Raw genomic sequence first — 18254 nt, 5'->3', positions numbered from 1 at the left:
TGTTACATTTGATTTTCAGACCAGTACTATTTGATTTTACTCTTGGTCTCTGGGCTCTCTTGCCTCTGGTTCTTGGTCACTCACGCAGTATCAGGTAGGGGTCCTGTCTCTTGTAGTGAACTTTAAGCCAAATAAAACATTGGTAGTTATTCCTACACAGTTTGTGCCACCATTGTTCTAGAATATTTTGATGATAGGACCGAGTGTAGATCAAAGGTTTTATGATGAGGATGGTGTTTATATTTCTCTTTTGATAGCCTGCAGAGTAATCTTCCATGTCAAAGACACTAGACCATGGAGGTGAAGGTTCTCTGTTGCAGCAACTCAACCAAATGCCATTGTGATTAAAGTATTTATTGAACTAACTATTCAACTGTAATATACCTTTAAATTTTCAAACATCTCTTCACGTATTTTTGTGTATGTGGGTTGGTATGTGCCACACGTGTTGGTCAGAGAACAACTTTCAGCGGTCTGTTTTCTTCTTTTATCCATGAGTCCCAAAGATTGAACTCAGGTTAGGTTTGACCTGAAGCACCTTTGCCCATTGAGACAGCTTGATGCTCCATCACCTGCAATATATTTTTAAAAACTCAAATTTATTACTGTGAGTATTTAAATTTTATTATGATTTGCATGTGCCCATATTATATGTGGAAATTAGAGGATGGAAGAATTCACAGCAGGCACATGAAGGCCCACGGAGGCTGCAATGGACTCCATTCTCTCTTTCCCCCTTTTCTCTTCAGGTTCTGGTGGTTGAACACAGGTGTTCAGGTCTTCATGATGGTTGCTTGACCTCGCTGAGCCATTTCACTGACTCTTCCTTGTAATACCTTCTGCGTAAACTTTTCACATCCACACATATTAAAACCGAAAGAAATGACAGCGATTTAAATGCGTGCAGTCTTCAGAGATAGAGTTTGTGTTGATGCAGTCTGTGCTGATCAATGTAGCCAAATGCAAATTAATGTGGGAAGGAAACAGTGAAAATCAGGGGTATGAATTAAAATGTGTTGCTGTTCATCATCCTAACTACGAACAAGATGTGATCTCTATTGTGGAACATTGTGTAAAGATGTGACATAAATGCCAAACAAGGATGCTGATGCCACTCATGGAGGGAGACTTGCTGCACACTCATTAGATGCGGAACACAGTGTGCAGTCATTTACTGATGCACAGGAGGGAATAGCATCATGCTTGCGACCAAGTTCAGAAAGACAACTTTCATTTCACAAGAAGACAAACATTGGCGACTAGTCAACGCCAAACCATTTTGGACCTTTCTTTGCTGAGGACAAATTTGCAGAGATAACAAAGATTAAATAGAAAGAGGTTTTTAATAGATAATGATAGCAAATGGGTGAGATTTTGCATTCAGATGGAGTGAATGTAGCTTGACAAATTAGAATTCTAAGCCCAATTTGACATTGTCTCAGTGTGATTAGTTTTCACTCTGTTATTTCCATGCCTTAGGCAGTGTCTGAGAAAGGCTAAGATCAGTGACCTACTCGGCTCATGGCAGAGACTTTAGTTTGGAAATTCAAGTGGAAATCAGTGCTACTGTGTCATCGCTGCTGCCCAAAGCGTGGGATTACTTTAATATTTATTAATGTTAGCAACAAGGTGACATCAAATGGTATTTTTATGGACAATAGTTTTGAGAAGATGGTGGCTGGATATTGATTCTATATTGCTTAGTGGAAGATTTACCCTTGACTCTTTTTTATAATTTTGGTTATATACATAGGCTGTGTTTGTTTAGTCTCTCTCTCTCTCTCTCTCTCTCTCTCTCTCTCTCTCTCTCTTTCTATCAAAAATTTCCACACGAAATTATGAGTAACTTGATTCATAGCTGCTGCCAAACTGGGCAGAACTACGTCTAGACTACCACCAAGAGATGATTAGATCTTATAGCTTTCTAAAGAAAGAAATTCTTAGTCTCCCTCACATTACTGTCAAACAATTTTCCACATATCTCTAGCTAATTTTAATGTAATTTAATATTTTCATTTATTACAAATAATTTAATTTTTATTTTTCTCTAAGTTAGTTATTGTTCTATTTTGGAGTAATCATAACTCATGTGTTATATCCGATATCTTTTACTATGTATTACTATGAAATGCAGGTAATATTGAGGCTTTGGAAAGAAAGCTGTCTCTCCACACATATAAGAAAGAGATATAAATATGAGAGGGACAAAATCATCATGCTTTGAGAAAGAAAGAAGTATGGGTCTTTTAGATGGAACACACCTATCTGCTTGTGGATGGTCTCACAGCAATTACTTTTAAATTTTTTCTACATTAAGAGTTTACTTATTGTGGAGCCTGCATGGGTCTGAGCTAGGTCTTCTGCATATTTGTTATTATTGTTGAGATAGGTTTTCTTGTGCCTCTAACAGTGGGAGGAACAGTTGTCTCCTACTCTTTCACCTGCTCTTGAGATCTTTTTCCTCCTACAGGGTTACCTCATCCAGCTTTGATATGAAAGTTTGTGTCTAGTTTTATTATAACTTATTATGCCATGTTTGGTTGATATTCTTAGGAAGCCTGTTCTTCTCTGAAGGGTAACAGAAGATGAGTGGATTTCAGGGAGAGGGGAGGTAGAGGGGAAGGTTTGGGAGAAGTGGGGGGAGGTGAAATTGCAATCAGGGTGTAATGTATGAAAGAAGAAATAAAAGAAAAAGTTTACTCTCTGACTCATGCTCCTGATTCAGCAGTTCCCTAGAAATGACTCTCATCTTTCTGAATTTGGAAATATTACCTTGAAAATGGATGAGAAAACTGATGTAGTATTCTTGTGCATGTATCTGTATTTATTTGGATTAGCATTATCAGCTTCCAGAATATTTCAACATGTGTTATGTTTATCTTTCCCTAGGTTTTGTTTTTTTGTAAATTTTCCTGCCCTCCCCATTGTTTCTAATTATATTTTGTTTTCTCCCTCATACTTTTTCACACATTACATACAAAGCATCCCAAGGTTACAGAATACAGTCTACACATTTAAGTGTTAATGTTTTGTGACCTATGGTTGTAGAATAGTCATATGTCACAAATGATAAAAAGTCAGGTGTCTTAGGATTTTAGGACAATTTGCTGAAGTTAAGGATGACTTTCAGCTTGAACTGCTGCTGTCTTTTTAGTGCAATTACAAATGATCATATGGTTAACATGATGACTTCATGAAACTCTGATGAAACACCAGGAAAATTTACCTTATAAGAGAGACACAATAGTTTTGACTCGTGTTGTCAGGCTTCAGTCCATATTTCTCTTGGTTTCACTCTTTTTTGGACTTATAATGAAATTGTTCTTTCATGGAGGCCAAGGAACAAAGAGACAGGGAAAAAGGCCCAAGGTACCCATATCCACTTGAGTATTCCACCATTCATCCAACCTCCCCTTACTAGGCCCTCCCACTTAACAAGCACCATCACTACCTTTAGAGCTAGAGCTTTGGGAGCATTTGAGGTCCAAGTCATAACATTGTTTAATTCACTATGTGAACATTTTAATATTCAGTATAACAAGCTGAGTTTAGTTTTTCTATAAAATGTACCTGATGTTAATAAGAGAATATGATATAAAACTCATGTATTAATATATATCAAGTTATATCAGATCAATAGTTAAGATGAAAATATTGTAATTTACCTGAGTTGGTCATTTAATTATGCCCACATAATGTGATATTCCTGAACTTCATGTAGTTGGTAAAACATACGAAAAAACGTATTTCTTACCTCCACCCATCCTCCCATTGGAAATCTGCATAACTACAATAAGTACAGAAGAAAGAAACACAAGGCACATTTATAATATTTTGACTTCCAATTAGATGGGATAACCGAATTAGAATTATAATATGAAATATACCTCAATGTTAATCTTATTAAAGCTTCCCATTTGACAGAAATAGGAAGTAAGTTTTAATGACATGGAAAGACTTGCTTATGTCAAAGTCCTTTTTTTGGACTAGTCTGGAACATGTTTCATGTTCCCATCTTATTCTAACATTATTATTACTATAGCAAATTATTTTATTTAAATATATTTTGTTTCTTTTCTTTTAAAATGATATAGAGAGTTTATTAAAGCATGTCAATGACCTTTGCCATTTGGCATTTCATGATTCCAAGGGTTGTTGATATGCATGAGTTACTTCACCAAACAGAGCAGAAAGCCAAGCAATAAGTTTGTAACCCTCTAAAGAGAGGAGCTCATCAGTAAGGTGCTTGTCACCTAAGCATGAGGACTAACATTTGCCCACAGCCTCCATGGAGAAAGCTGAACATACTAGCATGGGCTATAATACCTCACTGCAGAAGTAGAGACCAGCCTCACTAAATTAGTGAGCCGACAAGTTTAGTGAGAGACAATGTAAGGCAGATGATGATTGGGGAATATGGTATTGCCCTTTGAACTCCATTGACGTGTACACATGAGGACATAGACATCCTCACATGTACACACACAAGAACATTCACACATACAGATACAGCCTCCACCAACTCCCTCATATGTTAATTATGATTATTAACTAAAACTAAAAGACCTGTTTAAAAATATTGAGGATAATAGTTGATATACAACACTTAAGGTCAAGAAAAGGCCAATTTTATTATTGTTCTTGTTATCTTTGTTGTTATAACAATTAGCTTAGTAAGTGATAATTACAGGTAAATTCTGCTCTATTTTTGAGATAAATAAATTTTAGTTGACGTATTGAGAAAAGATCCAGCTAAATCAGTTTTTATTACAGCTTAAGGATTGCCCTTTTCATGTATGGCTAAGGTTCATGCAAGTTGTGATGTGTTTCTTGCTCATACTATGAGAGCTAGTTCTCAGCGAGGAGCTTCTATCTGAATGCCTTTTAGTCTTGTATCCAAAGTAGATGATGTCTTCAGCAATGGGATTATACTTTGAAGTTCTGGGAGGAAACTAGGGGTGGCAACAATTGCCTATATTGTTTTTTGAATTCTTTATTTATTTTTTATTTTTTCTCTCATATATTACATCTGATCATAGTTTCCCCTCTCTCTAATCACCCCAATCTTTTCTTTCCACCTACCATCTCCTCCAAAACCTCTCTCTGTATGCCTTCAAAAAAGAGTAGACCTCCCAGGGACATCAAGCAAACATTATATAATATGCTACAATAAGACCAGGCACATCCTATCAGATCAAGACTGAACAAAACAATCCAGTAAAAGGAAAAGAGTCTCAAAAGCAACAGAAGAATCAGAAACAGCCTCTACTGCCCTGTAAGAAATCCCACAGAAACACCAAGCTACTTAGCCATAACAGATGTAGAGAATCTAGGTCAGACTCCTACAAGATTCATGGTCTCTGCAAGCCTCCATGACTCCCAGTTAGTTGATTCTGTGAGCTGTGTTCTTCTGGTGTCTCTGTCTCCTGAGGTTCCTCAGATCCTTTCTCCCACTCCCCTGCTTTCCTAGAGCTCCTTATTCACTCTCTCTCCCAACTCCTCACATGCCCACTGTTTTTCTTTTCCCCCTTTTTAAAAATAATATTTATTTCTAATATATATTACTGTTATAGGATGGGTGTCTGATCCCCGGACTGGAGTTATAGATAGTTGTGAGCTGCCATGTGGATGCTGGGAATTCAACCCAGGTTCTCTGGAAGAATAGTCAGTGCTGAGCAATCTCTCCAGCCCGTCCTATTCCTTTTGATTTTCTTGGTTTCTGTGATGATTCTAGGTTATATACCCTGTTTGTAAAAAACTGAGAAGTAGAATCTACAAATAAGATATAGTTAACTCTCAGAGTTCTCTTGAGAACCAATGATGAGGTCTAGCACATAAATTGTGAAGTTTTAGTTCTATATAGGAAAGCATTTTCAAACTCACTAAGTGTGAATGTCTTACCTTTTTCTTTCTTACTGCCAACTTAAAACATCAATTTTCATGTCTATTGACATTATGATTATTAGAAATATTGGGTTCTCATATCAAACTCTATACCACTAGTTCATTAAAATAGTTTTATTTCCCACCTTCAAAACCTATTTGGTATATTTCAAATAGATTTTCAAATAACTTTTGAATCATTTTTGAGTCGAACCATTATAATGAATGGAAGGAGCATGAATTAAATGCAATTAAAAATGTGCATTTAGTGTTTATCGAATATTGTGGGTAATGTTACATAAATTATCTGCTTGGATTTTTTTTAAACTTATAGTAGTTTGAATGAAAACTGCTCTGCCAATAGGCTTATATTTTGTAACATTTGATCCCCAGTTGCTGGCGCTGTTTGGGGGAGATTTAGGATGCGTCACACTGCTGGAGGAAAATGCCAATCCTCAGCTTTCAGTTTGTTCTTTCTGCGTCACACTTGTGTTTAACATGTGAACTCTCAACTTCCTTCCCTGGCTGCCATTCTAACTGCTTGAAGACATGCCTACTTGCCATGTTGGACTCATCTTTCAGGACCCATAAGGCTAAGAAAACACTTCTATAAGTTCCTCTTGGGGGGGGGGTTACAGCAACAAAGTGACACAAAGCATTAAGTCATGATTTTTGTTGTTTCTTCAACTCTTGTTGATTATATCAAAATAAGTAATATTTTTATGTTACATTATTATTTATTGAAGAAATTTGTTACAAGTCCAAGACCAACCAAAGGTGTACAGCTGTTCCCATTATTTCCAGGGAACCAGAGCCTCATAAAATGCTGTGTCTCGTTGCCCCACTCTCTCCCTATGTCCAGAAGTCTGCCAATGTGTCCTTGGTTATTCATTATTATGTCTTTTTCATTAACAACAATTTGCTTGCAGTACTGAAAACTACTTGTACCTGACATCATCTATTTTTTTTATAGAAATAGATTTGTCACTCTTATCTACTTTTTCGTTTGCTGATTTAAGTGTGTTTTGTAACAGTTCGTAGCAAAATATTTACCCTTACATTGAATTTCTCTGCTTATGAATGTCTGGGCTGTAGCTCATCTGTCCTCAAAGCTTCATTGCATTAGAATGTTGTCTCCATTAACTTACTAGATACTGTCAATATGCTTTGTGTAACTTTTTTTCTTTGAAATTTATATATTTGGTTCCTGAAAGTCCTGGGACAAATACATCTCCAATAGTGAAATTTAATGCTTGCGGAGTTGTTTGGCTTTTCTGCAGAAGAAGGTGATATATAACATTTCAATTTCCTGTTAGGAAATTAGGATGTTAGGGGGAAGTAGGGTTGCAGTATTTTAGAGAGTTTTTACATGTAGTGATTACAAGCACTTTGGATTAAAACTGCCTGGTTTAGTCACTTTGGGCTTTGTTTGATTTATGGAATTTCAGATTTGTTTTTTTTTAATTTCCTTTTGGCTTGGTACCTATGGATGATGAATTCAGGGTGAAATTATATCATTGCAACATCCCTTTTGAGTATAGGGCAAGATTAACAACAGTGGGTATGATTAGCTCATTGCTATGTAAGTATACTTTTAAGTAATAATAATTGTTGCCGTTATCATTAAAATTTTTTAATATGAGGCTAGAGACTTGTGGGAGAACTTAAGAATACTTGCTACTTTTCCAGAGGACCGGAGTTAGATTCCAAGCACTCACTTCTCTTAGCTTCCAACCACTTAAAGTTCCAGCTCTAGGAGTAACTGATTCTTTCTTCTGGCCTGTATAGACTATCACATAGAAGCACACACACACACACACACACACACACACAAATAAATAAATCTTAAAAATATTTAATGACATAGTAGTCTCAGTTTACTCAACTTTTGGAGACTATGAACATCTTGACACATATTAACATAAATAATTTATGTTAATTTCTGTGAAATGTAAATTTAAGGCATTTTAGAAATGAGTACCAAACATGCTTTTGCTTACAAGTAGAGGACTGGTATATTTACAAAAATTAAGAATATTAGATTGATTAGTTTCTGGTTGGAAGTATTATATCTCAATTTATGGATTTACAATTGGAAGTTTACAAGATGGACATTCAGAGAAAAGGGTCATCACTCCTATGATTTTTAATTTTGTAGTAATAAAGTACTAAGAAGAAAAAAAAGGGCTATGCTTATATGACTAATCATGGCCATTTAGTTTCCCTTTGAATTTGAGTGGGGCCTTGAAGAGAAGTCAACATTTACAATATTGCTATTAAACATTACTATATTAATATCTTAAGGTTTGCTTCTAATTGATTTTTTTCCTTTATTTTTTTCTCAGAGCATATGTGCTTTCCCTAGCTTCGTTGTTATGTAAACCACCAAAGTGAAACAATAAACGGGCTTACACTGCCAAAGGACTTTAAGCAAATTGATTTCAAATCACTGAGGACGGTCAGAGACTGAGGTCATGTGGGACAGCACCACACACTATATAAACCCTTTTTAAAAAAATGAGCTGAAAAGAAAAGTGTACGTATTATAAACTAAACAACAATGAGATCATTTAAATCAGAATCACCCTATTCAGAAAGCTTGATTTATCCTTGAGGCACTTTCTCTTTAAATCATATTGTACAAATTAAGAGTGCCTTTCATTTCGAACAGTAGAAAACCCACAACAGCTTTTGATTTATAATGAGATATTCAGAAATAGGCCCTCTAGCTAGCCACGCTGTTAAAAGATGGCATTGAAGAGTCCGACTCTGACCTGTTTTTGCTTTTTTTCAAGCATATATTTTTCTTCCTCAGGATTTAGAAATGACTACCTTAGGCTCAGGCATCATCCCAGTTCTCAGCTAAAAAACAAGGGAAAGAAGGAAGACCAACAGTTCTTACTCATCGAGATGGTTTTATCGTTTTATTCAGAAAAAAACATTTCCTAGGAAAACCTGTCTCCATCGTCTTGGTCACAACTACCTCCTTCCACCCCCTGGTCCCCACTGGATGAGTTTTAGTAATTCAGTATTTTTAGCTGTACATACTTTCTTGGACTAAATAAAGATTCTCTTTTTTTAGTGAGGAATAATGAGAGGTGGGAATGAATAATCTCACATATGAAAGTGAATTCTTTTTTCGGCCAAGTTTTAAAAGTTATTCTAAAGAAGTAAAATGAAGAGCATTATCTTATATTAAATTTTCTAGCTTATTAACTTAAAAAGCTAATCCATGATGAAAGGATGTTGTATTTTATGAGCAGTATATAATTTAAGAGGGAGGTATGGCTGGTAAAAAAATTACTTAATTGTGCATTAATTGAGACTGAGTGGTTGTCAGCCTCTTTGCTTGTTAACGTGAAGGAAGAACACTAAGGTATGAATGAAAAGAAAACAAAATGAAAAAATCAACATTAACTGTTTATTATTGACCCATGAACATTGAATATTAAATGAAATGTGCAATAATTTAGGAATATCAAATTTTATTGTTTAATTAAATGGGCTTTTATCCCTGACACATTTATATCAAATTTCATTACAGATTAATATACTATCAGTATATTATTTTTATCTATAATATATTATTTTCTCATACTCGACAGTAAGCTAAAACTATTCCTTGCTTGATGTGTATTTCAGTAAGCTTGCCCAAACTGAAATCACATATCAGAATAATTTATCCAGAGTTAATTCCTATCATCCATTTGGGTAGCTCAACTCTATCCATCCCTCCAATTACAGAGTATTTGAAGGCATTTTCTGTCTTCCTGCCTGTGGACCCATGCACATGCAAACATATACGCAGTTATAAATAAAAAGAATAGAACCTTATAGATTAGCACCTAGCTCAACTGTCATCAGAAAAACTTTTTCCAGCAACAAACAGATGCAGACCCACAGCTAAACATTAGGTGGGACTTTAGGAATCCTACAGAGGAGGGGAAGAAAGAATTGTAGGAACCAAGGGGTCAAGAATACCACAAGAAAACACATATTCTCAGCTAATGTGGACTTATAGAGACAGAACCAGCAACCAGAGAGCCTTCATGAGACTGACCTAAGTCCTCTACATATCCGTTGCAGTTATGTAGTTTGGTTTTCTTGTTGGAGTCCTAACAGTGGGAGCAGGGGCTGTATCTGACTCTTTTGCTGGCTTCTGGGACCCTACTCCTCATACTGGATTTCCTTGTCCAACCTCACATATGGGAAGGTGCTTAATCTCCCTGCAATTTGATATGTCATGTTTTGTTGGTATCTATGGGAAGCCTGCCCTTTCCTAAAGAGAAATAGAGAAGTAGTGGATTGGGTAGTAAGGACACAGTGGGTATGAAGGGAGGGACTGGGAGTAGAGGCAGGAAAGGAAACTGCGGGAAGTAGATAAAATAAGTCAATTAATGAATTTATTAAAAATAAGTAATACAGAAGACTTTTTTCTAAAAAGAAGAATATAATTTATTTAAATGCAGTGGTATGATTCATGTCATAAAAATATATGCAGTAAAAATGCCACTTACAGAGTTGGATAATCTGAAATGATCTTGAGAATGTGAGGCCAAAGTGTCTCACTCAGATGGAGTGTTTCTTCAGGAGTCTTTTAACTTATAAATATAATATTAGCCATTACCAAGACTAAAGGCTTGATGTGATGGTAAATTATGGTTGAAACAGGTTGTTATTGCATTTATATCTTAAATGAACATATGATAAGAAATGGGTGGACAGATCTTAGAGTGTGCAGAAAGTTTCTTTGGGGTTAGGAGACATCTGGGGAGTTATGAAAACTAATGTATGTGCGGTATAATTTTTAACATAAAACCATAGGCTTCTATTGCCCATCTTCAATGTACTCTGACACTATGTCTGTCTTATAATAAAAAATTCATACTTCAAGGATAGTCTTTTTCCTAAAACATACATGAAATATATAAAATAAACCAAACAATTTATTTGATTCTATTTTAAATACATGTCATTGTACTTTCTGTTTGACTAAACAGTGACATTTACCTTATATTGTCTGATGCATTTGCTGCCAGTGAGATTACTCTTTCAAATAGGTGGCAGGGAAATGAAGCGTGATCTGGAAAAAAAGCCAAAAGCAGGATTGTGTCTGTTAATGTTTTCCCAAGGAAACATTTGATTTACTACTGCTTTTCCATTTGTGGGAATTCTGGGTCGCCTGGGTGTTTCATTCTTTGGTAATTAACAGTTTGTACTAATGTTTCTGCTCACACACACTTTGATATGTACCGAGAAGCTAGCACCGTTCTTCTACTGCACAGAAGAAAAGAATAGCAATATATTGCTTACAGTGAGGATAGATGAAACTGTCAGATACGGAGAATGTCGATTATTTATCTTATTATTTAAATATCTTACTTTTGAGATTACACTATAGTTATACAATTTCTCCTTCCTTTTTCTTCTTCCAACTGTCTCATATGCTCTTTCTTGCTTTTTTTATGGCCTCTTATTTCATTAATTGTTGTTACATAAGGAACACAATTGTCTTTCCCAGGGAAGACATTAGGTCAGTCCTGAAAATAAACGTACGGGTAAAGATATACAGACTGATTAGATTGTATTCATGTATTTAAGAATATATGAAAACATGCAGAAATGCAGATATGTGCATGAAATTGATTTTTTAAAAAAAATTCCCATATGTGTTAAGAAGGAAAATGGTTCAGAGTAATTTGCCTTTTAGATGGAAAAGCGTACTTGAACTTGGCCCGTGTCTCAATCACTCTTCTATTGTTGTGAAGAGACACCATGATCAAGACAATTCTTAAAAAATGTTTACTTGGGAATTTGTTTATAGTTTCAGAGGGTTAGTCCATTTTAATCACTGCTGAGAACATGGTGACAGACAGACATGGTGCTGGAGAAGTAGCTGAGAACTTTATATCCTGACCTGCAGGTAGCAGACATGGGCCTTGCCTGGGCTTTTGAAAATTCAAGTCTCAACCCCAGTGACACAGTTCCTTCAACAAGGCCACACCTTTTAATTCTTCCCTAAGAGTTCCATTAGCTAAGAACCAAACACTCAATCATGTGTGCCTACGAGCACCATCCTCACTCAAAGTGTCACAGTTTTTGTAACAGAAGTTGAAGCAAATATGCTTAGCTTTTATAGTTGAATAGGACAGGTATGGAGTTTAATGTTTATTACAGATTTTTATTTTCTTGAAACTGTTTACAGAGCTGAGGGATACTGAAGTATTTTATCTTTTAATTCTTATTTTCTGCATTTTTAAAATTTATTAAGTGTCCTGATTATATAAAAGAAAAATTGTTGCAATATAGTTTAACATTTCCTTACCAGAATAAATCATTTGAGACTGCTTCTTCCTTTTCTTGACAACACAGAGTAACTTCTTGCCCTCTAGTGTTTGAAGAGATAAAAGACTATTGTGGACTTTGGAGAAATCTTCAGAACTACATGAAGGAAACCACACAGGGTCATGTTTTGGAATAGGACCCAAAAGCTGTGTGGTTTCAATCTGTTTTCTTCACTCTGCATTACCAGTTGGGTTGAAAGTCTGCATGGAGAAAATAGCAGGTTGGCATCTAACAGCATTAGATACCAAATATTTAGCCTCTGTGAAATTTACATTTTTTCAATTGCCTCTGGACAATGTCCTCGTTTTCTCCAGAAAACAGTACAACTCATTGTGAAATGCACTGTTACACTTTTTCAGTTAGTAGTAACTTAAGTTATCTAAAAATGCCAGAATTTAAGATTTAATTAGAACTATCAATATAGTAATAGCAATAACAAATGAAGATTATTAGTAGTTTAAATATACTCATCACATCTTTTTGGTAGTTTCTTTTTTTATTGAATTTTATTGAGCTCTACATTTTTCTCTGCTCCCCTCCCTGCCTCTCCTTTCCCCTTCAACCCTCCGCCAAGTTTCCCATGATTCCAATTTACTCATGAAATCTTGTCTTTTTCTACTACCACATGAAAAAAAAAAAAAAAAAAGAAAAAGAAAACATCATTTTGAGTGAGGTAACCCAGACAAAGAAGAACAAGTACCACACGAACTCACTTATAAGTGGTTTTTAAACATAAAGCAAAGAAAACCATCCCACAAGTCATAATCCTAGAGAATTTAGACAACAATGAGGACACTAAGAGAACATACATAGATCTAATCTGCATGGGTAATTCTTACAATTATATAATGTTAGAATTATATACTGTGTTTAGAAAATTAATTAAAAGTAAAGAATTTCAAAGACATTAAATGAGATCTGCATTTTCTGCTGAAACAAATTTGACATATCTGTAATTTCCACTTAATATATTGATACTTTGTTTTTCAAAATGAACTTTTAAAAATATAAGCATAGAGATATAGAGATTAAACCAAGCCATGTCACCTATGTAAGAATTTGTTTTGAGTGCTGAAACAGATTCTACTTATAGAAGATTCAGTTCTATATTTAAAATATTATATATCTAAGTCTCAATTGGCATCTCCTCCCTTAATTCTATACAAATTACATCTTTAAAAGGAAAATTAGATTTCCAGTCTTTGAAAAATTAATCCCCAATGTTTAGTTTTCAGTGAGAAACGATGAGCATTTGATAAAGACAACAAATGGCCACCTGTTTCTCTTTTGCTCGAAAACACAAAATTATACTTTCCCAGAAGTATTAAATAAAATATAAAATAAATTTGTTACCACAAATGTCTTTTATAGGCTTTGAATTAGGCCCCCTTTTCAATGGAGGGAGCATCCTGAGCCAGTGATGCTTACTGGTTGCTTCTAAACTGAACAATAGCCACATTACAGGAACTGCATGACAAAACCCCGTCCTTAGCATTAAGGCTAAAGCACTAAATGGAATGACTCACTGATCCATGTCTCCTATCACAAGCAGATGCTGGGAGCATGCCTGTGGGATTTTTAAAGAGAAAGAAAAACTGCTCAATGAAAATCAGCACCTTGTTCTCTATTTGCAAAGCTAAAAATGTTAATTATTAACATGGCACATGTCAATCTGCAAATAATTCTTTTGTTTTTTTATTTTTAATTAAATTTATTTTCATTCAATATATTTGTTTCATGTTTTTACCCTTCCATAGCCAAAGTTCTTCTAGATCTTTCAAATCTGCCTACCTGCCCAAGTTCATTTTCTCTCTCCAAAGAGAAAGCAAACAGGGTAAAAACCAATAATCAAAGTCTAAACAAGTTAAAAGTCGATAAGACAAAATAGTCCAAACAAAAAGAAAATGAAAAATACAAAAGCCCACAGAAAATGTAGTTCATTTTGCTGTAATGATCAGGGACAGGGTTGTTTCACCCCTCTGCGGCAACCTGAAAGTTTGAAATTTCAGAGTGTTGAGGAGTGAAAATCTGAAAGGGTGAATAGGAAGAGAAGATAGAGAAAAGAAGCCATTTGACCGGCCTTCAGCAGCAAGCTCAGGCTGCTCAATTAGAAAGTACATTATGTTTTGTTGGGTAACAAGGATGTCTTCAGTTGGGTTGGACTTTGAACTCCTGTTGCCTGGTCACTAAGGAGATATTTGAGTTTATTACCGTCAGTGTTAGTTACCAAACAAGACAACCAGGCTCACAAGGCAAGAACAGGATTCGTTATGTTGTGGGTTTTCTTTAGACCCTAAGGCAAACATGGGAATTAGTAAAATGTCATATTATTTTAATTTTATACAGTGTCTTGGTTTGTTTTCAGCTGCCATAAGGCATTGTATCTGGTGTTCTAGTCTATTTTTGGCTCCTATAGCACAGCACACAGATATGTATTTGGCTCATATTGGAGTCTGGGAAGTCAAAGAGGATGACTAAGGGTGTGGAAGAATAAGTGAACTTCAGTAAGATAGAAGAGAGGCAGTGCCTGTATGAAACCATTCACAAGAATGTGGCCCTCAGACTCACACTATTCCTTTTGAAAATTGGCTTTGGTATGTAGTTTTTACTTAGCATATTAATTACTTGGTTTTAGATGGATGTTTTTCGTTCATGTGTGTCCTCGTAATTTGTAATCAGTTCTTCACCTCTCTCAGTGCCAGTTCCTGCCCTTGTCCCTTCAGCTGGTACCCTATGGCCTCTATTAGTCTGCACTACTTCATTTTCTTTTACATGTAATCCATCACCTCTATTTTCAACCTCATATGGTTGCTCCTCTTCCATTATCCCCTTTATAGTTTCATCATCTATAAAAATACACATATACTATAGGCTATAAATACATGAATAATTTTAATCCATTCTGTATTTGAGAGAAAAAAATGCAGTGTTTGTCTTTTTGAGATCAACTGGTTTACATGCTTGACATTTTTATTTTCGGTTTTATTCATCTTCATGCAAATGTTGTTTTCATTCTTTTTTTTTTTTACCTTGTTAATGTGTTCTACATTTTTCTTATTCATTCATGTATCGATGGACTTCTAGACTAGGATTCCATTTCCTGGCTATCGTGAATAGCACGTACATGAATTGGTTGCAAAAGCCTTTCTGTGGCATATTAACTTAAAATCTTTTGAATATATAACCAAAGATAGTGTAGCTTGGCTATAAGGCTTTGTATTTTTATATTTTATGGGCATTGTTGGTTTGCCTGCACGTATGTTTATGGGAGGGTGTCAGCTCTCCAAAAACTGGAGATATAGGCAGGTGAGAGCTGCTATTTGGGTTCTGGGAATTGAACCCATGTCCTCTGGAGAAGCAGAGAAGTGGATTTTAACCACTGAGCTATCTCTACTTTTCCAGTTTCCATTTTTTTAAAATATAGATATGGTGGATATGAGTCTGTGTAATTTGGTATACAAGTGTGTAATGGATTTGCATATGTATGTCTGTTCTATGCAAATATGTAAAGGGCAGAAGAGGACATTGGGTGCCCTTTCTATCACTCTTCACTTCATTACGACAAGGTCTCTCACTCCCAGTTGCTCAGATACTTCTGTCTCTCCATCCCACATTATTGGGATTATTATAGACAAGCAATGGCCAACCTATTACCTGGGTACTGGAATCTAGACTAACTTTTTATCCGTATACATGCACAACAAGCGTTATTCCACACTGAGTCATCTCTACAAGCCTCATAAGGTAGTCTATTTTCATTTATGTGAGAAAACCCCAAACTGACTTGCATAATTACTATCCATGCTTACTTTTCTGCTATCATTGACTATGTATGTATTCCTCTTTTCAAATCATCTCCAGAATTTATCATTTGTTTCTGATGATAGCCATTCTGTCTGGTGGAAGGACAGCTGAAAAGGCAGTTTTAATTTGTATTTCCACGATAACTAAGATGTTGGATCTTTTAAAAAGTACTGTTTGGCCATTTGCATTTCTTCTTTTGGCAACTGTCTACTGAGATCATTTACCCATGTCATGATTTAATGATTTGGCTTTTGGTGTACATTTTCTACAGTTCTTTATACACCATGAATATTAACTCTCTGCATTATGTGTAATTGATAAAGATATTCTCTCAATCTGTCAGCAGTTTCTTCACACTGGTGAGTATTTGCTTTGCAGTGCAGAAATCTTTGCTTCATGTAAGCCATTTGTCAATTTTTCTGATTATTTCCTGTGTTACTGGAGCCTTCCTCAGGAAGTCCTTGCCGACCTTAAAAGACTTTTTCTAGCAGTTTCAACGTAGCAAACCTTAGGTCTTGATCCAAATTAAAATTCCAGCCACTTTCTTCACAGAACTAGGGAGAAAATCCCCAAATTAATTTGGAAACACAAAAGGCAGGTCTTACTTAAATGTTTAGTACTGGAGGTCTAAAATACCTAAACTGAAGTTATATTTAGAGACATCTTTAGGAAAACATGTTAATCACATGAAAATGGGCTTATGGCATAGAAGAAAACACCCAGGAATATCTCTACAGGTTTGGTTTACCAGCTACAACCAAGGTAAAATGCATGGATTTCCTGTGGAGCTGAAGTTACATTTGTGAGATGCTTGCCATGAGTCGGGAGAATGGTAGTTAGGTCCCCTGCAAGGACCCAACTTAATTCTCTGACTCATCTTGCCACCCATGCAGCTACCTAATATTTTTTATATTAGGTATACAATAAATCATAAGTTAGGGAGAAGACACTCTTGTGCTTAAAAATAAAGCATATTTAGTCTTTGAAAATTTTACAGAATGAATTTTGATCATTTTCACCATTTCAGGGTGTAAAAGTATGTACTGGATGGAGCATGTCCCACATTCTAGGGGAAACTCCCTTAAAGAAAACTGACTTTCCCTCCCCTAGGAGCCAGCAACTTTCTGTAGCTCCCGAGGTACGGGTAGGAGCTCGTGAACCTCTCCTCTCCATTTTAGAGAACTACTAACTTGGTCTTGCAAAGGCAACTACAGGTGTTCTGCATTTATGGATGTAGCAGTCCTGTCATATCCTGAAGATGTTTCTATTTGGTCCTCCTCAACCTCTGGCTCTTACGATTTATCATCCGAGATGTTTGCCTATGGTACCAGAACTTTAGTGGGCAAAAGTTATAGCTGTCCCATTGGGAGTCGAATACTCAATAGGCATTCTAGGTTCTTCCAACAGTCCTAAGTTTCTGCATTAGCAGAAACACAATGTACGAGGAGATGTCTCTGATAAGGGAAGCCAGCTTCCAAGAGACAGTGCTGGAAAACTGGATTTCCTTCCATACATAAAAACTTAAAAGATCTATATGTCTCTCCTTCCATGTAAAATCCACTCAAAATACACCGCTTCTTACAGGAACCATTTCTTGGATGTTACAATGACAAGTCACATTGTCATTTTTTCAAAAAGATATTTAATCCAAGTATTTGAAATGCATTTAATTAAAGTTTTAAAATTTCCTTATGTAAATACTAAATGTCCTTGAGTATTCGAAATTTCAGAAGCCAGTTTAAATTAAAAGCAGTACAGATAAATATTCTGAAAATTACTCTCAAAATCTAATATTTTATTATATAGTATTATAGATGACTTTTAAAATTAGCCAATTAATGCAGATTATTCAAATTTTCTGGAGAAAACCATACTATTGCCCTCATGTACCAATTTCTTTGTATAAAAACAAAACAAAAACTAATAAATTTTGCCTTTGAGTGGCAAGTATTGTCTAGTTTCATAGAAAAATATGATATGAATTTCAATTTGACACAGGAAAATTTGTTGAGTTCTGTTCAGTTTCGAGTTCCAGGTTGTAAAATTCCCATGGTGCCTAAGTATTCCCTCAATCCCAAAGTTATAAGTAAAAAATAAAATATATGAAACACCAACTTTCTGAAAACTGGGAACCAATAAGCCAAAGTTAACAAATTAAAGACTTCTGACTTGCACCACGTTGCATATATTATATATTTTAAGACTGTGGTATTGGGAGAAGA

The 18254-nt window shown here is 35.4% G+C and overlaps 1 protein-coding gene and 1 long non-coding RNA gene across 3 annotated transcripts in view; one reads left to right on the top strand and one right to left on the bottom strand.

Annotated features, from left to right (window-relative positions):
* The window catches only part of Kcnj3 (potassium inwardly rectifying channel subfamily J member 3), a 128978-nt gene that overhangs the window by 18102 nt on the left and 92622 nt on the right, over positions 1 to 18254 (top strand). The window lies entirely within an intron of this gene.
* On the bottom strand, positions 414 to 13721 carry LOC126500280 (uncharacterized). 2 transcript variants are annotated; one of them, XR_007591293.1, is made up of 4 exons: positions 13582 to 13721; positions 12209 to 12428; positions 10894 to 10966; positions 414 to 572 (listed from the first exon to the last, which is right to left on the bottom strand). It is a non-coding gene; the product is annotated as an uncharacterized lncRNA (long non-coding RNA). The 2 variants fall into 2 exon arrangements; XR_007591294.1 differs by lacking the exon at positions 414 to 572 and adding an exon at positions 621 to 938.

The sequence above is a fragment of the Alexandromys fortis genome, unplaced genomic scaffold, assembly GCF_014885135.2.
Source record: "Alexandromys fortis isolate MF-2015 unplaced genomic scaffold, M_Fortis_MF-2015_v1.1 scaffold_33, whole genome shotgun sequence".
In the NCBI taxonomy this organism is placed as follows: Eukaryota; Metazoa; Chordata; class Mammalia; order Rodentia; family Cricetidae; genus Alexandromys; species Alexandromys fortis.
The sequence above is the reverse complement of the archived record's forward strand: the minus strand, read 5'-3'. Positions and strand labels throughout refer to the sequence as shown.